This window comes from Haemaphysalis longicornis, unplaced genomic scaffold (genome assembly GCF_048455015.1).
Source record: "Haemaphysalis longicornis isolate Haplotype H1 unplaced genomic scaffold, Haemaphysalis longicornis Haplotype H1 scaffold_6, whole genome shotgun sequence".
NCBI lineage: Eukaryota > Metazoa > Arthropoda > Arachnida > Ixodida > Ixodidae > Haemaphysalis > Haemaphysalis longicornis.
The window spans coordinates 184,277,527-184,301,661 of record NW_027526407.1 but is presented as its reverse complement, the minus strand read 5'-3'; the positions used below and the strand labels follow the sequence as shown (position 1 = coordinate 184,301,661).

The 24,135-nt window shown below is 43.9% G+C and overlaps 1 long non-coding RNA gene across 2 annotated transcripts; it reads left to right on the top strand.

Moving 5' to 3' along the window:
• The first annotated feature begins 687 nt into the window (after positions 1-687).
• LOC144142098 (uncharacterized) lies at positions 688-23,535 on the top strand. Of its 2 annotated transcripts, none has more exons than XR_013316829.1 (4): positions 688-762; positions 1,079-1,108; positions 2,785-2,877; positions 23,393-23,535. It is a non-coding gene; the product is annotated as an uncharacterized LOC144142098 (long non-coding RNA). The 2 variants fall into 2 exon arrangements; XR_013316830.1 differs by having other exon boundaries at positions 692-756.
• Positions 23,536-24,135: the final 600 nt, after the last annotated feature.

Below are 24,135 nucleotides of genomic sequence, written 5' to 3'. Positions count from 1 at the left end.
GGTGTGCCTGGAAACCCGTCTCTGGTTCTGATTCATCGCTCACTCGGTATAACGCTTCGAAGGCTTGTTGTGTAGAAGATACTTTCCCTCCTCTCACACACACGCTGACACCAAAGTTGGTTTTCTGTCTGAACAAGCTAAAAGAGTTGTTTTGACTTACCATATCAGCATTCTGTGTCCGAAAAATTCTAGCTACGCGGGAACCATAGTGTCATGGCGCCCAACTGGAACACAAACGAGCGTCATTAGTTTCAGGACAACTCTATACGCACCTAATGTGACAAACACGGGTACAATTAACGCAACTCATGAAGTTTTGCGTCCTACATGTGGAAGATCTACGATTGCAGATAATTTTCTTACGTTTACTGTGTACAGAAGAGTTTACCCATTGCCATTTTCCGCGTGGTTTTTTTATATTTAGCATAAGCATATTGTTTATGCTTTGTTGGAAAGTTTGCACCTTTTTCAAAACACCTGCAGCAATGACGACACGTGGCTTTCTGAATATTCTACAAAAAACGAAATCACAAAAGTAATCCCAGTTTTACCCCACAATAGCCTTGACAGAGCCTCAAACCTGCAAGCTGCAGCTGTTCTTTAGTCTCATTTGAATAAGGATCGTGGAATACTCCAACTGTTGTATTACTTTAAATATTGCGAGTTAGCCCTATATCAAGATCAGTGGCCACGTTGACTCTGCTGTAGGTCTTCTTCCGTCGTGCTGGTGTCTCTATTCACGCGCAGTATTTGAGGGTACAGGTAATTTTATACGTAATTATAACCTGTTTGGTATAACGGAAATATTTCTTTGTGAGTTGAATAGTATGTCCTACGATTTATGAAAGTGTTATACCAGTAGGACTTTTTTGAAGCTATAATATACAAATAGTGTTTTTTCTGTGTGTTCGCAATTTGTAAAATGAAATACTATGTTGAGACTGGTTTCGGTTTAAACATTCAGGAGGAGTGTGACATTATGTTCGTAGGTAGTATAATATACAAAATATAACAAATGTTTCATTGCCATCATTAAAAAACAGTACAGCATGTACAATAACAAATATTGCACTTTCAGCTCTGATTGAACAAAATGAGTCTGCATTACGTACGTATGGCTAGAATACTGTGTTCTTGCATTTCCCCTTTAAAACTGTTACAAAGTTTTTGAGAATCTCTAATTAAAAATGCGAAATATTTGCAGGACTCTTTTATTGGAAATGCACTCGAAAATATGACCTTCCCTCTTTTTGCGCAAAATGCAGTGTAATCACGTTCTTACGATAAGCACCTTCTTCGCCCACAAAGCGTTCTGATGTCTGCAGTTGTTGCTAGGTGATATAAGTTTGGTACACGTAGCTTCTTATTACTTCTTTTCCAAAGTGACTAGTTTCAATAGCACTCCCAATAAAGTAAAACATCGACATTCGAGTGGATATTTTGCGTAATAAAAATGATGCAGCAAGCGGTGATACGCTAAAACTAGTAGTTATACTTATTGTGTCATTAAAAAAATAGAAAGAGCGGTATAAATCACCACAAACTTTCTGTGATTACGTTTGTGTAACAAAACCAATATTGACGTTGTAAACTACAATAAATTAAACACAAAATGACCAATCCGGCGAATTGTGCAATAAATGAAGAAAAATGCACGTCCAAATGTAGTACTGTAAGGTAACATTACCGTTAGTAAGTGAGAGTCTTATGGAGCTCCGTTCATCAAACAAGTAACACTAATATCATTTTAACATTGCCTAAGAAGAAAGCTGGCTTTCTGTTGTTTCCATTTGTTAAAAATTAGTTCCACAAGCTAACGCAATTTTTCCATTACACCAAGAGTGCGCTCAAATTCTACGCCTAGCAGAGACCTCTGTTCTCCACTGAAGTATCAGCGAGGGCAACAAGTTTCAAAAATGGTCGTAAAGCCTGAAATTTGAACATTTGCGAAACGATTCTGTGAAGTACTGGCCCATCCAAACATAAATTTCTACCTTATGACCTAACATTGTGCGGCTAAACTGGATATAATTTTCAACACGTCGAAGAGTTATTGAAGTGTTTTAAATGACTTCACCCGCAGTATTTCCAAAAATGCTTGGTTTGGTAAGCATTTTTGAGACATCCGTAAACCTGGCCGGCAATAATGTTCATTTGTTGCTATCGTAGTTACAATATAAGAAGAGTTTATAAATATTTCTTATATATAAAAAAAGAAAGGATCGAAATTTTTACGAGAGGCTTTATAATATTCAGCGGATCCAGCTTAACATATTAAAAATATGTCTCGAAAAATTCGAAGAGCGCGGTCCTGAGCTTCCACAGCATTAAAACATTATCACTAAAACACCTAAAAATTGTATAATCAGTGCACTACCACTACGATTGCTCAACAAGGTCATTTGGAAATCACATTGAGGTCGCCTATTTTTTCCATAGCTTGACGGAAGCAAAGGAAGTGCGGCTGTGCTATTTTTTATAACTTTTGGTTAGACAACTGCGCATGCGAGGTTATACTGTTTAAGCGCCGAGTCATTTCTTTTCATTGAAAGGGCTGACAGATCTGCCTGTTTTTCTGTGACACTTTTGTTTATTGTTACAGCAAGTTATCAGTGAGGCCAAGTGCGCTTGTAAGAAAGAAAACGGAGATGTTTTTGGAGAGATTTTCGTAAGGACTTGTGGAAAGATGGGCGTGAATGTTGCTATTCACTTTAGTATCACCAGTGCGAGTCCAAATCCGCAAGTTGTTCAGGATAGACTAACAAAAGTAGCAATTTTGCACAGATTTTTAGGGTGCTGCTGGTCGTGATCTTCATTCTTGCTCTGAACGACATCTGCGCCGAAGCATACGGATATTGCAAAAGATATCACCAGAGAGTGAGTACTATGTTTACCTTTATTTCAGTGCAGTGGAAAGTGTTAAGGTGCATTTGCTGTCTTTTTGTTCTCTCGACAATTCAGCAAAGATTATTCTCTTATGGCACACACCAGATTTGGTTCACAACCCCTAGTTACTTGTGTCTGCAAAAGAAGCGAGCAATAGAGAAGGTGCAAAACAAATCCCGTTATAGTATTTCTGTGTCTTTTGATTCATTCACCATTAACGGTTATCATTGAGGAAACCACGTTGTACATTGTGGCGCGTTGGCGGAAAAAAAATCTGACAAATCACACTTGAGGGCAAACGGATGTGTAAAAATGTCGTTGGAGTAATGGACACTTTGGTGGTGACTGGCTCAGTATAACAGCTTTACCAGAGGATTTTTACAGCATAAGTAACGTGTTTATTCGGCGGCAGTTCGCATTGGTTATGTTAGCAAGATCCCTGGTCGTTCTGAAAGATATTGGGTGTAAGGTGAAGTGTTGCTTGCTCGATTACAGGGGGGAGGACAGGATCTGAAATTTTTACACGAAAATCACTAAGGCATAATAACAAAATGATTTGTTCTTGTCTGAGAGCGGGCATGTTGTTGTTGAGGAATGACTTGCTTTTAATTCTGGATGAAGGCCCTTGAAATGGCTAAATCACGAACGTCGATGAAGTCGATCATGATGCGTAATATATTGTCGGTGGGATGCTGGGATTGAAGTTCACTCACCACCACCGTTCGGAAAGAGCCCCATCTTCATGAAAGTCCTGGTGCGGTGAATCGACTGAAGGCAGAAGACACACTCGGCAACAAGATATTTCATGCTAGACTTGTAGATGATGCCAACGCCGAGTACACGCAGGGGCATGGCCAACGCTCAATACGGCCAGAATGGTCCTTCAATTTGGAGAGCCATTATACCACATTAGGAGTTGCCTAAACAATATTCTGTAATCTAAACGTACGGCCAAAATTTGGAAATGAATCTTTTATTACCCCCGGATTTTTTGAGGAATTCGAGGAGTTTTTCTGCCTTGGGTCAGGTTACGTCTGTTGTAAACAACCAGTTTCTCATGGCTGTTATTCTTTGAATGGCTATCTGGCACTTGGTTGAATATATCATAAAAAGTGGAAAGGTATCATGGGCGTAGTGATGTGGAGAGAGCAGCGCGATGCGCGGGGAAGAGCAAACGTCAAGCCCAGTGCAGCGCAATGGGGAGAGCGGGTGCGGGAGCAGAGCGCAGGTGGGCAGATTTGAGGAGCAAATGAGAGGGAACAAGCATAGGCGTTTCCGACATTCGGGCAGAGACGCTGGGCCACTTTTGATGGCTGCGGCACACACGCGTTCATCAATGGTGACAGCGCGCTTTTCTTATCGGTGTTTTTGTCAAAATGAGCGACCACAGACTGTATTTGCATCATTGTTGCTATTCACGGAAGGTTCTTGCTCAACGTGTCCCAGCAGAAAAGTGTGCTGTATTTTGTCAACCACGTAGATGTATTTTCTCTACTTAAAAAAATTTGCTAAAAGGGGGTGCTGGTCGTCGCCCCGTATCAGAATTTTTTTTTTTTCAATTTTGTTTTCGATTTTCCAGTTTTCAATTTTGAAGGTTTTCGCTGGGTGGGGCAGTACCCGCCGGCATTGTCAACGTGGTTGAAATTCCAAACTTCATATTCAAAGTGACTCCTTTTGGGCTTGTGCGTTAGTCTCGATGTTAGATTGCCCTATAAGACTGACGCAAATATGTTAAGTGCTCATCGAACATACGTGGAAAGATTTGAGCATCGCTAACGTATTTAACGAAGGTGTGCCAATTTTTATGGCTAGCATTGTGTCCATACCTTGTGAAAATGTTCTTGTTGGCATTCACATCCCGAAAAGCAATATTTTAAACCAGTGCCCTCTGCCTGTCCATATGAAGGTTGTCGTTTTATTGTCTCCGTCTCACACATCGATTTCGAGGCATCATGACTTCTGGTGCATCGAAAAGATGGATTTTTATTCCATTTAGTAGATGGGATCCTCGATCTGTCGCACCCGATACACGCATTTTTGGTTTCTTTGTTAGCCGTCCGTTTTGAAACCATAACTTTAAGGTCAGCGTCTTTGCTTTACTAGTGCAAGACTATACTAGTGTCAATGGACTATATAGACGCTTCCAACTCAGAATAAAAATTTCATTTCCGACATGCGCGTGTTGGTGCCCACCAGGCAAAAAGCCCCTCTGCGACCGCTTTAGCAAACCTGAGGGTACCTACAAGGCAGCAGGGCTTCACATCTAAGCACTTAGGTAAAAATGTTAAACTACAGAGTGACGATTTTAAAATACTTTAATGTGTGAGATCTTATACAGAAAACTTCATGCCTTAGGTAGCAGAGATAGGCACACTGCTATTTCGTAAAATATCTCTTAACTCATAAAAGAGGATCATGTATTAGTAATTAACAAAGTTTGGTAGGAACACTTTTTTACAAAGAATGGAACCATTACATTGTGGCGAGTACACACGTCAAAAGAAGCAGAAACACCACTGAACATTCCTGAAAGCTTCTGTCACTGAGTAACAAAAGTACTCACGCTCTTGACTCGAAGAATCTGTATAATTTGCATATTCCCGTGTTCTAACAGGTTTATCAATGTAGACGGATGGTATTCTAGTGACTCAAAATTGTTTAGTCCAGCGGTGAGGAATCAGCCACCTGTCAGAGGTGCGAATTGGTAGGCAAATTAGTTTGTGGTATGGATTGTGTGGAAAATAATTATTTAAACGCTGTATTTCTTGAATACACAACCAATAATGAAGCAGTTCAAATCATAAACATTTTTCCCACCTATACTTTATATTTAAATATAAGCCTTCTGTTGCGAGGAAGCACGGTAGGCTTTTTAAAGGTATTCATATTTTCTTGCGTAGTACCACAAGCAAAGCTGAAATAATTTGTCTGATTTTAATAGTGCGTCAAACGTTCGTAGCTTGATGTCTGGGCCATAAATCTACGACACAGGCATGAAGCATCAGCAGATGATTTTTGACATTTGTTCAATGATTCACAGTGAAATTGTCAACAAATAGTGAATGATCAGGCGGCTCTATGAACTGTATGTTTTTCCAGATTTCAATAGGCGTGTCGGGAAGGTTAAATTGGTTGTCAATGTGCATGCGTGCAATTTTGGCTTGAAATGAAATGGTTTGGCTTTGCGGGCGTTTATTTTAGGAATATTAGTTTTACACCAATACCAATATTTCTCAAGCCCTTTCTAAGCTTTAACCACTATATCTTGTACTTCGCGACCAGGTACAAATAATCTGGTGTCTACAGCATAAAGAATACACGTATTTTTATCAATTGTAGGTAAATCAGTAGCATAAAAGTTAAACAAAATTTGCCCCAGAACGGTTCCTTGGGGCCCCCCAGATGAAAATATCGAAGAAGATAACAGCCTGTATCCCAATGCCACACAATGTTTTCATAGTTCAGACGATATTTCAAGGGGTTGCAAGCTAGCCAGTGCACCCCAAAATAGTCAAGTTAGTGTAAGAGTAATTCGTGGGTTTCACCTGCACGGGGCACCTTAAGAAATCTTGGTGACGGTGTTGGCGACACTACGGATGCCAATCCCCCATACAATAGCTGGATCAAGCCGTGGCTATGTTTTTAGGTGAAGCGTAGAAACCTCGAACAGTGGCCGTCGGAGAACAGGTAAAGCTCCGGTGGATGGGCTCCCTGTCTGCTGCGGGACCTCTTCAACTATCAGGGTAAGGCTGACGAAGAACGTACCCCAGAGCCCAGCTTCTCTACTCTTATATATGGCATTTTAACCCCACCCCCCAAAACGTTTGCCCCCGAAGAGCGACTGCACAGAAGTTTCTTTTCCACCTCTTGCTAACTTGAGTACTCCGAAACCGAACAACTATCCTCGATTCATCGTGATGGAACCGGTAGACGAATCAAGACCTCTTGCTTCACAGTCGGTATTTCTTATTTTAGAGTTTCTTGAGGGTATCTTTGGAGAATCGTATATGGCCAAAAAACATTGAACCGGTGAAATCTTTTTCGAGGTCAGTAGCCAGGATCAGGCCAATAAACTTCTTCCGCAAACCAACATCGCAGATCGGGCCATCCGAGTCACGCCCCACCGCAGCCTGAAGAGCTCTTAGGGCGCGGTCTCTGACTATTACCTACTGAACGAAAGTGAAGCCGACTTTCTGGAGGGTCTTGAGTAGCCAGGGTGTAACAGCGATCAGCCGAATAACTATACGAGTAGACGATAAACACATACCAACAAAGCACCTCATCATAACCTTTGACAGGTGGTGGCTCCAGAATCCATCAATGCGGGTTTCGTTCTGTCTCCAGTCCGGCCTTACATCCCGATCCCGCGGCGCTGTTTAGAGTGCGAACTGTTCGGGCACGGCACAAACTGCTGTAGCGGCCGACGTACCTACGCGAAATGCGCCCTGCATGACCATTCTTCCGAAAAGTGTAACTTGCAACACTCGCTTTGTGTAAACTGCAATGGTCCACACCGGGCCTACTCCAGAAAATGTGAAAAATTTAAACAAAAAAAAAACATTGACATAAAGGTCACTGAAAACATCACCTTCTCAGAGGCGCAGAAAGGGTTCGACTTCTTCCCTCTGGGCGTGTACGCCGACGTAGCTCGCTTGGGGGTGGAGTGGCGTCTGGTTTTGGCGAGGACCCAATACCGAGAGTCGGACATGGACCCGCCCCCCCCCCCTCTGGTTTCACTCTTGCAGCCCAACTCACCTCCGCACTGCTCGCTGAGCCAGGAGTGGCTATGATGGCATCCACGTCCGGTGGGGATTCTGCTGCACCCACTATTTTCTCCTCTCCACCAGCCTGAAGCAAAAGCGAGGGCCCAGAGGAGATAAAGATGGACGAAACCGCAGTATTTCCCAATAACGCCGCACCAGCTGCACCACCCGGGGCGCTCCTGACGCACTAAGCGGTCGCGACTGCAACGAATGGCACCGGGATGGTTGCCAAGTGTAAGGTGTCAAGCCCGCTTGGCAACCTTTCAAAATCCGACGACGACATTGATGTGGGACCTTTCCTGTCTTCTTCGGAGTGGAAGGAGCGGGTCCCTCCATGGAAACATCCCACGAAGGTTAAAAACCTCTTCCAAGACTGCAAGACTACCAGTAGCTCTCACACATCATATTGGGATGGAACAATATAGTTCAATGGAACTGCAGAGGCCTGAATAATCTTAATGACGTGTATAATATTCTGCATGCTATTCAGCCAAGTTTAATGTGGGTCTAAGAAACAAATTTAAATTCCAATCTATCAAATTTCTTAAGTAGCTGTATCAGGTTGAGAATAGATATGGTTGGCTGCAAACACTCTTCTGGCGGTGTAGCCATTAGAAGCCAGAAGTCCCTAGCATGCCACCCTATTTCATTCAACACCGTCCTTGAGGCTGTAGCAATATGCAAAATATTTGTTAATAGGTTGATAACGGTATGCTCCTGACTTTTCACTTTTCGCTCTGACTTTGAGGCGCTGGTAAAGCAGCTGCCCAAACCATGCAACTTAACAGGCAACCTTAATGCGCACATCTCTCTTTGGCGCTCTCCTCTCACAGATGCTCGAGGTCACCTAAAACAGAAATGCCTTACATCTTCACGAGCATACCTCTTCATCAAAAATAAGCCCACATACGTTAATATAGAACACAATACACACTAATATCTTGACCTGGATATTGGCTACAAAGTTCTCTTTCCTCTTCTCAAATGGGAGGTGGGCACTGACCTATATGGTAGTGATCACTTTCCCAACTCACTATCATATATAGGTAAAGGCCCATACAGTCCATCTTCCAAAACATGTTCAATAAAGCAAAAGCTATTTAAAATAGACTTACAGAGACATCCAAACTGCACCACATAGCCATAAAACACCTGCACATTGAAGAAGCTACTCAACTCCTCACGGAGAACGTCCTCGACGCCGCCGAAAAGTCTATTCCCTACGCCTCTGGTGCCCCGTGCAACTAGAGGAGGCCGTGCTGGAATGAGAACTGCAGGCGGGCGCGAGAGGCCCAGAACAAGGCGTGGGCTATCCTACGTCAGTACCCAAAGTCGGGTAACCTTCTTTTGTTCAAACGGGCCAAGGTGTTAGGAAAACGTGTGTGTCGTGAGGCAAAACGAGAGTTCGAGCACCATCTTGACATCCATAAATTCTTACACAGACACACTCAAATTCTGGACACGAATAGCAGAACTAAAAGGACAACAGACACACAGCCTCCCCGGGTTAGTACAACAGGGGACACGCTGGAAGACCAGGCCAACACTTGCGCAACACTTCCAACACGTGTCCAGTTCAGCACACTGTAACGGAAAGTTTGACATCCTCCTAAATGCAGCCATACGGCTACAAAGGATTAGATTTTTCTTTGTAGCCGTATGGCGGCATTTGGAAGGATGTCGAACTTTCCTTTACAGAATTTACTCCACCTTGGGAATTTCCCCTAAATCTGGTCGAGTTCAGAACACTACACAAACACTTTCAATAAACAACAAACATCTGTAGAAAAGAAGTCCCTGCGTTATAACTACAAGGCGCACGCTTCTTACGATTCTCCTTTTTAAATTCATGAGCTGAAGGCTGCTCTGAGCACATCTTAGCTTTGAGCTCCTGGTGCAGACAAAATCACATACAGCATGATACAAAACCTAAAGCAAGACACTCTTGAAACACTCCAACATCTATACAAAAATATATGGCTGTCAGGGTACATTCCTCGCATTTCGAGGGAGGAAAGAAAGGACCCTTCCTCCGCTGCTAGCTCTCGGTCCATCGCCCTTACTAACTGCGTGTGCAAGCTCCTTGAGAAGATGATAAAAAGAGACTCGTGTACTTTCTTGAGTACAACGGTCTTCTCTAGAGCTGCCAGGCAGGCTTCAGGGCAGGGCGGTCCGCTAACGATCCACTCGTCGTGCTCTAGTCTTATTAAAGGATGCTCTCCTCCGCAAACAATATTGTATGACGGTATTCTTTGATCTTGAAAAAGCGTACAATACCGCGTGCGGTATGGCATTAAGCGACTTAAAGTCCTTCGGCATGTCGGGTAACATGATGAACACTCTTGCCAGCTACTTGTCTAAAGAACCTTTCGTGTACGAGTTGAAATGGCCCTCTCTACGGTTCATGTGCAGGAAAATGGAGTGCCGCAAAGTGGAGTTTTAAGTCTCAGCCCTTTTTTATAAAAATTAATTTCCTTAGGAAGGCCCTGCCACCATCGATTTTCTGGACAATCTATGCAGACGACGTTCAACTCTGTTTTAAATACTGTAACTTGTCTGTTTGTGAGCCCCAAGTCCAGTTTTGTGTTAACAAGACGGCTGGCTGGGCGGATAGCAATGGTTTTATATTTTATCTAGGGAAGTGCACTTGTGTTTTGTTTTCCAAGAGGCGTGGCATCCGGCGAGATCCAGACATTCAACTCGATGATGTCTCTATTCTTGTCGAAAAGGAACACCAAGTTTTTAGGCATAATCTTCGACGAAAAGCTCACATTCATCACACACATAAAGCAAAAAACATAAAAACTTAAAAACAATGACTATCCTGAAGGTCCTCTCACACTTTTCTTTTGGAGCTGGCAAACAACTTCTACGTTTTTTTACCAGCTTCGTAGGTTCCCGATTGGACTAGGGTAGCGTGTTTTGGGTCAACAAGTAAAACATCCCTCAAAATGCTAGACCCAGTGCTCCATCTGCGGCTCCACCTGGCGTGTGGCGCCTTCCGCACTAGCCCGTTCGAAAGCCTCAATGCGGAGTGCAACTAATGGAAACTACAATGTCAGCGAGCAAACACAGATCTCCTTTAGGCTTTTAAAATTTCATTCTAACCCCACCATCATTTTAAATCAGTTTCCCATGATACATCCATGACTGAACTCCTTTTAAATCGACCATCGTTCTCTGCGCCCTTCTCTTACAGTGTTAGAGAGGAAGGGCCTGAGCTTGCCGTCTCCTTTTTAGACACCATCCAATCTTTTGTAACATATTTTATGGCACCATGGCATCTCCGCCCTGTATCATGCGACACATCTTTTACACATATAGATAAAAAACGAGCTCCCACATGTGCAATTCTGCTGCACTTCTTGTATTTGCAGCAGAAGTAATAATGTTCTGAATTTCATACCGACGCCTCTAGTACTTCCACGTCTGAGTCCTGTGCGGCGCATGGACCTGGCCTCAATGTCACTAGAACGCTTAATAGTCGTACTAGTACGGTTTCAGCAGAGGGGTATGGTGTACTTCTTGTTTTTAATCATATACTTCAAAGCCACATCCAACAATCCATTATATATAGGGTTGTTCGTTTTCGGGTAAAACCCGATTTTACCCGATTCTTGCACCCCGAACAAGTTTCAGGAGAATCGGGTTAAACCCGATTTCTCCCCGAATAAACCTCCCTGTAGCGATCTGCACAATCGTGAGTTGACGGTCTGCCGTTCTCTCCTGGCGCCCCGCTCACAAACAAACGGGTGCATTTCACCCTGCTGCTTGGAGAGTAGCGCTGCAGTTTTTATCCACGCTTTCTAGACAGGTCGCCGTGAGGGCGTACATGCACCCCCCCCCCCTAAAAAAATGCTTGCAGAAGAAAGTGGGAAACACGTTTGAGGCCGGCCACGCTTCGAGTACATTGTGAACAAATTTAGGGTGAAAGAAAAGCAAAGAAATCTGCCCCTTTGCCCACTGCAGATTAGTCTCGGGTATGTGCACCTGCTTCCAAGAATTTCAAACCCAGCTGTCGAACTAATCGAGTATTGGCATGACTCTACTTCTCGCTACCCAAGGTTTGCAAAAGCTGCACTGACATTGTTGTGCCTAGCTAATGGTAGCTGTGATGTGGAGAGAACTTTCTCCCAGCTGAGATATGTTCAACGACCGGACAGATCTCGAATGGAGACTGACATGTTGCGCATGCAGATGATAATGTATGTCAACAAGGACGTGTAAAAAATCGATGACCAGATTTTCGAGAATAAAATGTATCATTTCTAAGAGTCAATGTTTACTGATTCATTCATTTTCAAACACCACTGATTCATTTTCAAACAAACACAAAATTTCGGGTAGTATACTGTATTTGCTATAATACTCTGGTGTCTGTCCCAATTACCAGCTTGAAACACCAAATTTAACGTGTTATACTTAAAAAGCCCGTGATACGTTTTGATAAGCTCAGTGTGTGTTCTGATAAGTACAACCGTATATTTAACCCGAAAAAACCCGAAGTAAGGAATGGTTTCGCAAAAAAACCGATTTTTCCCCGAATATCAGTTTGAAAAATACCGCCCGATTTTTACCCCCCGAATTTGAAAAAATATAAAACCCGAAAACGAACAACCCTAATTATATATATAGATCCCCTCAGTGTTGTGCGGGCATTGCCTTCAACAAAGTCTTCCAAAAACAATGTTGTCAATCTGATAGTCAAGGGTATTATGTCTGTGTATGTCCAAAAATTTGAACTGGTAATCAGCTGGGTCTCTGGCCACTGTGGTATTTCCGAGAACGAAGCAGCGGATAGAATGGCTGCTGTTGCTTCACCCTTGAATACAGCTGACAAAACCACATTACGCTACACCAACGTGAAACCACATATCAGACAACAACTGCCCAAAACATGGAAAACAAACTAGTGTGAACAAACAGATAAGTTACACGTAACAAAACCTAAAGTTGGGACCATACACCACCGACACACGCAATAGATACACTGATTGAGCCTTGGTTAGAAAACGGATAGGGCACACACATGCAACGAAGTCGCTCCTTCTCACTGCATGTCCAAGACCGTGCAGGAGGTTCGGAGAGGCCCAATTCATGATTCACATCCTCATACATTATAAGGCACTCGACATTACACGGCGCAAACACTTCTCACAAATATACACAGGACATATTCCACCACACCCATCATACTTCGTAGGAGACAATGCCATGTTTTATGCTCAGCGCACCTTTAAGTTCCTATCACAAGTTCACATCTTACAACTCATCTCATACCACCCATAGTTTTACCCCTCGTCTATACACCAACCCACTTAATTATCTTTTAACCACTCTTGTTCTTCACCGTGGCCCTTTACACCAGCCAGGCTCATATATTTACCTAATTTTATTTTGTGTTCCCTCCTTATCAAATATCTTAGGGTTTGGTGCTCTTTGCCTATGTTAACCTTGCGCCAATAAACTCCAACCATTGTCATCATCATCGATTCGGGGCTTGAGAAATACAACGCCTTTCTGACGGCTGCGAAGACCGCCAGTGTAAGCTATCAGCCTTTCTAATTAGCACTTCTTCCATAGTAGCAACGCCGTGTCAGTCGATCACACCAAGTACAAGCTAAGTCGTCATTCTGTCATATTTTTTTATTATTATTGTTTCATCTTTCAAAATTTTCAAACTACCGAGGTATAGAGACTGCTGTGTAGCTGCTGTCAATATTTTTCTCACCACATTAAAATTACCGGTATTTCATCCATGTATTGCACTAAAAAACAGCTTGGTTCCAAAATCATATTATCAACAGGTGCAACATGCGTAACACGAGCATCAACCATAAGCTACACCAGAGAAAGTTGAAGACCGTATACCTCGGTGGCCCTTTTGTTTTTAACGCAATGTACATGCGGTAGAATTTCTTAGTATTTTTGGGTGAGGAAATACGGTGTTATTTGGCTGGTGTGTAATTTGGAAGCGATTTATGTTGTCGGAGGTAAAACCGAGTTGACGAAATTGGCAATAAAATATTTCGCTACGGCTACTTCTGTTTGCGTTGTATTTTGTACTTGAAGCCTTTTCAAGCTTTTATTGACTATCTTGCCGATATTCATACTGTTTTGTTCTGTATCGCGCAAAAAAGGAATCTTCATGGCACATCAAATTTGCCTTTCTTCATTTCGAATTCATTTATGGCTATATTTTCAGAATTCAGACAGGTTATGAGGAATCTCACGTATAAAAACGCGGTTTCAAGTTTAGTTTTTACGTGCCTTGTTTGTTTGATAAGCACCTATCCAAGGATTCCTAATATTGTTCCCCTTCACAATTTAAAAGAAAAGATGTTTTATATACACGAAAAAATACCTGAAATATTACGCCGTATGAGTACTTTGCCCTGTTCCTGTTTTATATAGCTGAGAAGTTCTTCTCCAGTACCCGCAACCGAAATGCGTTCACGTTACCCTTATAAAATGACCTATATCTAAACTGAGGAGAACTCCAAGTGTGCGTTGATTTGGTATATGTGTAAGCGCGAAATGTTGGTCTATGATCGTTACTTTCGAACGATGTCATCAGAGCTGATAACAAAAACATCAAGAAGAAAACGGATGGTCTGTAGCACTTCATTAGGCAGACAGAGTGTGGTGTAGTGCACGCATGCGGTAATTTCCGTGCTAAAATGGCGTGGAAGAATGTGGTCATCTACCAAATTTATGTTTGAGTCGCCTGCGTCAAGTTCAGTGTATTGCTTTAGTGTTAGCAGTCAAGTAACTGTTTCATAAACCGCAAGGACGCTCGTTAGCTAAGAAACGAAGGACAAAAAATAACGGAAAAATTTCGCTCTTGTGTTGTAACTACTGTATTTTTAAGTCAGCAGTACAACACTTCAATTGTGTGCTACATTGACAAGGCATACGGCGGCGAACATGCCCCAGTTCACCGCTACCACGTAATTTAGCTCGAAAATAAAGTAGTATTTGTAACCTTGAAGAACTATCATGTCGCCATCATCTAATACCAGGTTTCTGAAAATATCAGGTCGTTAAAAAATAAATTTATATGACTAAGGAATACGAAAACGTGATCTTTTTACACAGTGGAGACCTTTGGTAATAGTAAAGCCTGAGGTTGCACCTTTTGCGCGGGAAAGGAATCCTAGTTCTTCTGAAAACGCGAGTTTTGTGTTATGCCTGGTGATTAAATAAACTTGCCAGCTAGATATGTTCAGCCATAAATAAACTTGCCAGCTAGATATCAGCACGGCTGAACACTTTTTGGTTAATACAGCGTAAGTCGGAATGCGAATCCTATCGGTGTTTTTCAGTTTGCATGAAACGCTCTCGTCATTCCTAATCTAGAAAAACCGCCATCAGCATTCCTGCTTCTTGACTACAGCTAGCTCCAGCAGTAGCTTCCATTTTGGGCAAAGCTGTTCATTTCGAAAACACTGTGGTTCATTCGAGATTCCAATCAGGGTGTTCTTTCCAATCAATTTGCGGGATATGTTTACAACGAAATTGAACTTGTAGTATTTGTAAATAAAGCGACACAGTTCGAATTCCAAGCCTCCCCATTTAGGCCCGTTTACCTGAATCCACGTCAGCCGCGGCACTGTGTTCGCCTATCCCATCATCTATCTTACTGACCAGCTCATCATTGTCTATGTTTTAGTTTCGAGGGACTCCTCAAAATGATACGTTTGCCGCCACGAGTGCTGCTGGCGCTCAACAACACTGTTTCAAATTATGCTGTGCTACGAATTTATCCCCTGCATATGGTCCGTCGTTCATTTATTTTTGCTTATTACAATACCTTCAGGGCCTAGAGGGCTCTCGTGAGAAACGAGGTAATGCTCGTTGAGGTAATACATGGCTGCCTTGAATGACAAAGGATCTGTCATGCTTTCGATCAAAGCGGGCATTTGGTTGCATACCGGCGGCGGCTTTGGTACAAAGGTGTTGAAGCACACGCTTGTGCGGCAGGATGGCACTGCAAGCATGAATGTGTTGTAAATGCATGAGGAAACGTATGAAGGATAAGCGGAAAAGGTCGCGCTTGATGTCACTATTAGTAAAAATCCATTTGATAAGAAAGGTGAAATCCGGATATTTTTTCTTTTTACTGAAAGGTCAGGTAGTGAAAATTCATTTTTATTGAATATACTCTGGGGGTTAAAGACAAGTTGCACACAACAATAATGACAGCACGGTTCCGAATGCGTACAACGGAGTTAGAAAGAAAAAAATTAATTAGATATAAAATACTTAAGATCTGACGAGGGTTTCATATAACAGTAGTTCTAAAAAATTAGGCGCAAGTAAAAAGTTACGGAACAAGAACCCAAGCACGCTGTTGCGAATTGTATAGGAAGAAGATGAGGCTCTTGGAACATACCGCACCAGTATCATCATCACTGTACATAGTCAGCCATCGCCATTAAAAGGGTCGTTCAATCAGGGGTCCCACGGCTTCGTTTCCTGGCGGTGCACCCGCAACGAGGTGTCCGATCCGCAACATTTGGTGCCGAATCCTAAGGAAAAACGAGCGGCTCCCACCGACGTGGACAGCGAGCGACGGCGACGACGTGTTTCTTCTAGAAACGGTCGCACAAGCAAGCTTCGTCCTTCTCGCAACCGCTCCCAGGGAGACAACGCGCGGACCGGGCTGCCTACCAAGCGAGCAAGCCGGACTTTTTCCCTGAACGATGAACCGGCTGAAGGCGAAACGCGCTGCAAGGCGAGCCCAAGCGACGAAAATTTCGACAGAGGCGACAGCACTCATCGAGAGCGGCTGGTCCGACCGGCTCGCGCTCCGGAGGGTGTTGGACAGGCTCGTGGCTAGCCGCGAGGAGCTTAGCAAGATCGACGCCCAGGTCGAGGACGCGGTTCCTGTCGAGGAGCTGGAAAGGGAGTACGAGTCGGCGGCCCGTTACAACGACCAGACGCTCAAGGCTCTGACTCGCCTTACGTACCGGCTCGAGCAACTCGGCGTCAGCGACACGGCGCAACCTGCCCCTTCGGCTGCGGTTAGCACGCCACTGGCCCCAACGACGGTTCCATCTCAGATCACTGGGCCCCGTCTGCCCATGCTCACCATCCAGCCCTTTCATTGAGACGTGTGTAGCTGGACGTCGTTTTGGGAGCAATTCAACGGCGCAGTCCACACCAACCGGGCTCTCACCGCTACCGACAAGTTTCATTACCTCCGGAACTACTTGTCGGGTGAAGCAGCAGCTGCCATCGCCGGGCTGCCAACAACGGAGGCCTGTTATGAAAGGGCCGTTCAGCTGCTGAAGGATAGGTTCAGCGACAAGAGCCGTATCATACAGCGGCATTTTCGAAACCTCCGTGAGTTACAGCCCCTGACGTCTTACTCGGAGGAAAAGGAGCTGCGCAGGCTTGATGACTGTATTCAGCTGAATGTCCGATGCCTAAACGTTCTGGACGTACCCACAAGCAGCTTCTCGGCAATGCTGTACGACGTTTTGCTGGAGGTGCTGCCGAAGGAGATCGTCTTGGCATTCCACCGCCATGAACGTCTTCAGGGTGATACGCAGGGAGTGGTGCCTTCTGCTTCAGTAGAGACAACCCGAACCACAACATCTTGCCAGAAGCTAGAGCAGCTCTTGAGATACACGCTAATCGAGCTCGAGGCAAGAGAGCAATGCGCTCCACTGTCGACTCCTACCGAATCGAGTGACCCTCTACAAAGTAACGGCCACTCAACGTCGGTTCTGCACGCCTCTCAAGCAGGGATGACCGAAAGGAACGAGTGCTTCTTTTGCGAATCGCCGAAGCACACTACTGAAGCATGCTACGCTTCTCTGAGCATTTCAGAGAAGAAGAAACGACTATCTAGCGCAAGGCGGAGCTACCTATGCACTATGACGGGCCATCGATCAAAGGAGTGCCGACGAAAGATAAGGTGTACGACATGCAAGGGAAGGCACGCAACCGTCATGTGCGACCCAGACTATGCATGCAAAGCAAATACATACGAGGCGCACACTGACCCGACCTGCAAAGCCCCGGTGCAGACGCACGACGCCAAGTCAGCATCACCTGCCCTCACTAGCTGCCAGTTGGGCGAGGACATTTACCTCCAGACCTTCCGGTCGTGGATCATCGGTCCAAATGGAGCATGTTACATACGAGGCATTTTGGACAGTGGCAGCCAGCGAACATTTCTCAAGGAAGACCTCGTGGAGAAGTTGGCACTGAAGGTTGCGGGGGAGACAAGCCTAACTGTGAACTCATTTGCGTCGGCTGTTCCTTCGGAAGAAAGACGGCGCAAAATAGTGGAGCTGAGACTACGCAGCCAGTCCGATGACGCCGAGCATGTGGTGCGTGCAATTGCTGTACCAACGATTTGTTCGAACGCCCCAAATACGGAAATGAACGGTGCTTTTGTGAAACATCTACGGAAGTTTGGCTTGAGACTTGCTGACGAACGTACCGTTCCCCAAAAATGTACGGACCAAGGCATCGACCTGCTCTTAGGATCTGACCAGCTGTGGACAATAATGACAGGGGACTTCATTCGCAGCGATCAAGTGCAAGGCTTAGTAGCTATGAAGACCTCGCTCGGATGGACGCTTCAAGGCCCTGTACGGGAACCGACTCCTTCGGATCAGACAACGGCAGAGTGTCTTGCGTGCTTAGTACGCAAGTGCCCCTCAACGACAAATCAACTGGGGACCCTGCATAGAGTCTACACAGCACCGTTGTTGTCCTATCTCCAGGTGCTGCATCCATCTCACAGCACACCACAGAAAAAAAGGAAGCAAGGCAACATAAGGGTTTTGAAGTGGACTTACAGGGTCAAAGACTATCCAGCAAGCATCTGAGTTACCCGGAGCCAGATAAGAGATGTTGGATGCGTGAGCGTGAACATCCGCTTTTTATGGATTTGAGGCGGTTGCCGACATCACCCCAGGCTTTACAGGTCGCAGACATATGCACTGCGCCCAAGCCCACAGATCAGACGCATTCTATGCCAACGTTACGAGAAGCTTCGCGATACGATACAGCAGCGCAGGCATACTTGAATGGCTACAGGCATCGTCAGCACAGCAGACACTGTGACCATGATAACCATCTGAACACGTCGGAAGCAACGCGGTTGAAATCCTGGATGCACTGGAAGAAAGCAAGTAACCGGAAGCAAAGGTGGAAGAAAAAGACTGTCTAGGTTCTAGTACGTTAGCCTTTCACCAGGAACTGCGGTGCTATGTTTCGCCAGGAGCCGTTAGCAAGACGTTAATGTTTTTCCTACATCTGTTTTGTGGCCGGGAATATGTTGCGAATTGTATAGGAAGAAGATGAGGCTCTTGGAACATACCGCACCAGTATTATCATCATTGTGCATAGTCAGCCATCCCCATTAAAAGGGTCGTTCAATCAGGGGTCCCACGGCTTTGTTTCCTGGCGGCGCACCCGCAACGAGGTGTCCGATCCGCAACACACGCAATTTGCGTTCCTGGTTACGTAATCAACATGCGTTTGCCACAAGAGCCTAATGGTTATGTGACCGCAACGTTTGTAAATTTTAACAGCGTCGAGATTGCAAAGTTTTTGTAGGTCAGGTGCAGTTTGCTCTTGTTGCCTTTGGCTTAATTCTCATATATTTGAATTTATGCACATTCAGTGTCATTAATCAGTTTCAGTTTTCAGTTTCAGTTTCAGTTTTTTAATCATTCCAAAAAAGTAGTACAGTAATATTATTATACAGACGAGTGTCCCAAAGTTAAGAACTGTAACGGGACCCTCGATGCATTACAACAATCAATAAATTAGATAATGTAAACAAGCAACGATCGAATGGCAATCCAATATACAATATAATGGGGTGAGTAATCATTATAAGCTAGGTGACACATCACGCAACGAAAAGCAACGCAAATATGGAAAGAAGAAAAGCAGAAGAAGAAAAAACAGAAAAATCAATCTTCACACACAAAAAAACCACTGTTTAGTATTATTTGAAGGGCTGACCCGCATTATAATTAGTTATTCACTGGGAAACTACGCAATCGTCTTCGCATAGTCGCTTTGTGGAAGCGTTGTTTTTCGCTAAAACGCTAAGGTATATTATATAAGAAGGGGCCAAACACTGAACCTAGTGATACACCGGAAGATTCAGGGCAAGTAGGTGAGTTGTAGGTGTTATTAGAAATGTTCTTGGATCCAATATTCCAGTCGTTTTCAAAGTCAAACATAATGCAGTGAATGCAGCCGGGGTCCGTAAAAGATGCTGCTGTGGTCCTGAACAGAAAAGAGGTGTTTTGTAACAGTAGACATTGGGTTCAGAAGAGTGACCTTTCCTAAATCCATGCTGATGTTTGTTGACAACACTTTTGAGCCATGACCGGAAAGTCTAAAGTTGCAGATAAAGTGCAGTATGAATGTTCGTTGACTCTGGGCAGATGTTTTGGTTACAATCAAATCTAAGAGATTTGCGAAAATTGCAGTGACGCGCTTCGCATGACGTGCACCGAATATCTGGGTTAAAATTAATTCATCACTAATGGTAATAAATGCAGCCCTCTCAGTTGAGTTCGAAACAGATAGGGCATGGTCGTAACCCCAACATGCTTAGGCAAAGTATAACTGGCCTAGAGAAAAATCCGGAAGGCTGCCTAGTGTATGCTTAGTTGATTTAGGACATCGTGTATGGAATTACCAAACTTCGCGATTGAATTAGGAGGGCGATAGCACCGCACACAACGACATCCTATGAAGTGTAACACGTGCGCACACAAATTCAAGGTGGCCCACAGCATGTATAAATTGAGATTATATTTCGTGTGAGTAAGGAATCAAGAAAAAGCAACCCGTTCTTGATTGATTTGAAGTTCCTAAGCACAGTGAATATTTTCAGAATCAAGAATTTTTGTCGATAGGCACGCTTTGGTTAGCACAACGATATCAGCGTTGCAGCCATAAATAACTGACGAGAATTCTTTGCGCTTTTGAATTGCACTACGGATGTTTTTAAAAAGGAAAGAATATTATACATAGCTCAAGGTTGGTTTTTAGACTGGGATTACTGCTCCCAGCTTTTGGCGTTATAAAATTATGGCAGGGAGCGAGCAATATTTATAACTTCACTATTTCAGGGTTTTTGTTTCTGCCCGTTTAACTTCAAACTGCCGTTTTAATCTTCAAATAGCCTCTAATAAATCAATGCTCGCTTCTTTTCTCTTATTTAAATATAGAACTCCCGGAGATCACTTCATTTCTTCCAAAACAGCGCAAAAGACGAGGACTAAGAAAGAAGGCACAGACATGCGCTGATAAAAAACTGAGCGTAATTTTTTGCTGCTTGGTTATAAATACGGTTGTCTCACACAAAATACATTACAACAAAACCGGAAGATTTACACAACCATGAGAAGACGTAATCACATCTTGTCGTACTTACACTCTCACGTTAACCCATTGAGGTAATTTATCTCTTGTAGTGTTAAAGCAACCGACTGCTTACTAACGCATTTTTGTTTCTTAATCGCAATCTCGAACGCTCCGTGTATTTCCTTCGCGTCCGTGTCTATGTACCTCTTCAAAATGGCGCAGTTATCCAGACGGGGCACGAAGCCGCATGATGAGCAATGAAGTGCAAGACTGGATTTTAGATTGCGATTAAGAAAGAAAAATGCGTCAGTAAGACGTCGGTAGCTCTAACACGAAAAGAGATAAAATACCTGAATGGTAAACTTGGGAGTGTAGATACGACAACATGTGATTACGTCTTCTCATGGTTGCGTAAATCTTCTGGTTTTGTTGTATTGTGTTTTGTGTTTGACAAACGTATTTATAAGCAAGCTGCAATACATTACGCCTAGCTGTTTGTCAGCACTTGTCTGCATTCTTTCTTAGTCCTCGTCTTTTTCGCTGTTCCGGAAGTTAGGAATGAACCAACTGGCCCCGCTCGACACACTAAATCATTTCACGTGTCCCTCTCAAAAGACAGTGCGCCGTGCAGTAAAAATTTAAATATACTGAAACATTTTCCAGGAGTGACCGCACAAAGAAGCGCTACCGCACCTTCCCAATAAGGACTTTGAGCGACCAGACTGCACAGCCTGCTGTAAGCATGTGTACTATCCAGCTGCCACCACTACGAAAGTGTCCGTTACAAGGAGCGTGGCCTACTTGAGCATTGATGAATGTCGTCACGTGACGGGACCCACAATAAGTTCTGACCCTCGGGGCTGCGGTTGCGTCACACAGCTGGCATGCTGGCACCCGGTGCTGTAGGCTTCCGCGGAGGCGGATCCCCTCATGCGGCGATGCAGAGACACGTGCGAAATGGGTTACTTGTTATGTGAAGAAAGGACACGATGTAAGCATGTGTGCTGTCGTCATCTTGCATGTGTATAAATTGTTTCCGGAAGTCTTCACGCTGGGGGAAACACGTGGGGAGGTTTCTCTAGACCAGGTCCGCCTCCATCCTTAGTAAGCATTCGGTGCATCGCCCTAACGTTTAGGCGTAATGCTCAGTTCGACAGACAACACTAGCTGCCCCGGTGTGCCGAAGCCTCAAAATGTATGTTTTTGTTCGGTAGCGTCGTTTCTGCAGTGAAAAAAAAACGATGACTGGGAGCCGTCTTTGAGTTTGCTGCAAAGTAGCTGCAACAATCACGTCGCCTACGTCGCTTAGAGAAAACTGTTTTAAAACATAAGGCCTTCCACGCAGGTGAGCCCAGAGTGCGGTGGAAAAGGCATTCATACTATGCTATCATCATCTGCTTTGGTTTCCCTCCAATGCAGAGGTCGTCGCTGGCAGACCGGACACGCCCCGGTTGCACTTTAGTAAACTTAACGTCTCTACCGAGATGAAGCGGGTGATTCTAGTATTCCTGTGGTGTTCGGTTGTGGAACACTGATGGCATCTTCAGTCATGATGGCGTCAATTCTGGCCTCTGCGTTTAGGACCAGGAAGCTGTCACTGTTAGGTGTAAACAGTGATGGTGGCGATTTTGGTTTATATAGAAGCCTTTCCTTTTTACACGGTGAGAAAAACGTTTTCTTACCATTTTGAGGGCCGTGTTTTGGTTATGATGTTCTTTCGAGTGTCTCATTGCTACAATTGCATTGCTTCAGCAAGAATAAAAAAAAATTCTTATGTAGTGCGAATGAGGATTTTTTGTTCGTCGGAAACAGCCTGCAGACGGAAGATTTTCTCTTTATTGCACCATCGGTCATACGCCGAATTTTTTTTCGTCTAGCAAACCTCATATGTTAAGGTTTAGCTTTAAATATTAGAACATTGGTTTTTCTTTCTGTTTTGAATTGCGACAGCTTGCCTTACGGCATACGTGGGGGTTTTAAATTTACAACATTGCGTGACACTCCCTAAATCACCTATGTGGGTAAGTTGATCACCGTTACTAGGTTATATTACCTACAATTCTTTGTGAAACAAACTCCGTTTTTCCTCAGTCTTGATATCTGTGATACTCAGCGCTTTTAAGCATGCAGCACACGTGCAATTTATGATACTGTTTTAGCAAGATATTTTACATTTGAGGATTAGTGTTACTTTTAAATATAACAATCATGAATATTGCAAAATAGTGTGTAAACGTCCAGGTTACACACTATTACACAAACTGAAATTATCGTACCTTTAGAGGGTATTTTTTCATTCCGAACTAGATTTATGTTTGTATTCGTAGTTAATGCTTGACGTTGAGTACTCGTTGAGTAGATTGTTGATGCTTGACGTGGTTATTTTACAGTGTAGATCTAACTTGGATTGCTGTGGCGATTTGGTGTGCCAGATTCACGTGGATACCTCAAGGATATGGCAAGGATTCCGCAAAAAATGCTTTCCCCGTTTGTACTAGTGTGCAGTTTTGCTAAATAAACGGCTCTTTTGTTGCACCAAACTACTGAGGCTCTTCGCTTCGTTTTACTAACTTTAAAGTTTGCGCTTCCAAAACAAGTTCCCACATTGTGGTCAACACCGCACTGGCGCAAAGAAAGCTTTCGTTGGCAGCTTACGTACCCGCAGTGTGTATTTTGTACTTCGTGAAAAGTTTTATTAAAACGTGCGCGCTTGCAGAATCACGCGAAATACACACACACGAATTAAAAATTTTGAACTTTGTCTCGAATGGAAGGTTCTTAAAGCAGCCAGGCCTAAAAAGGCTGATGGTTTAAAAAAATTTCCTGCATTTCCCCGAGGGGAAGAATGTGAAAGTGCGAATGCACGAGTTGAATTTGCGCGGTTCGGTAATGTTCGCGAAAGAGAGATAAATCACACACAACACTAAAAGAAAGAAAGATGCATTTATTCACAGACACCTATTTGTGTTGTCGTTGTACTTGATTGCTAGAGCGGATCTCAGCTTTGAAATTTCGTGTCAGTACTCCTTTAAGCAGGTGCATTAGCCCTTCTCACGCCCGATTATTGGCCAATCTCCCACGTGGGTATGTGCCATGTCAGCGGCCAGACAGCGCGCGCCAATCTCCCCCCGTT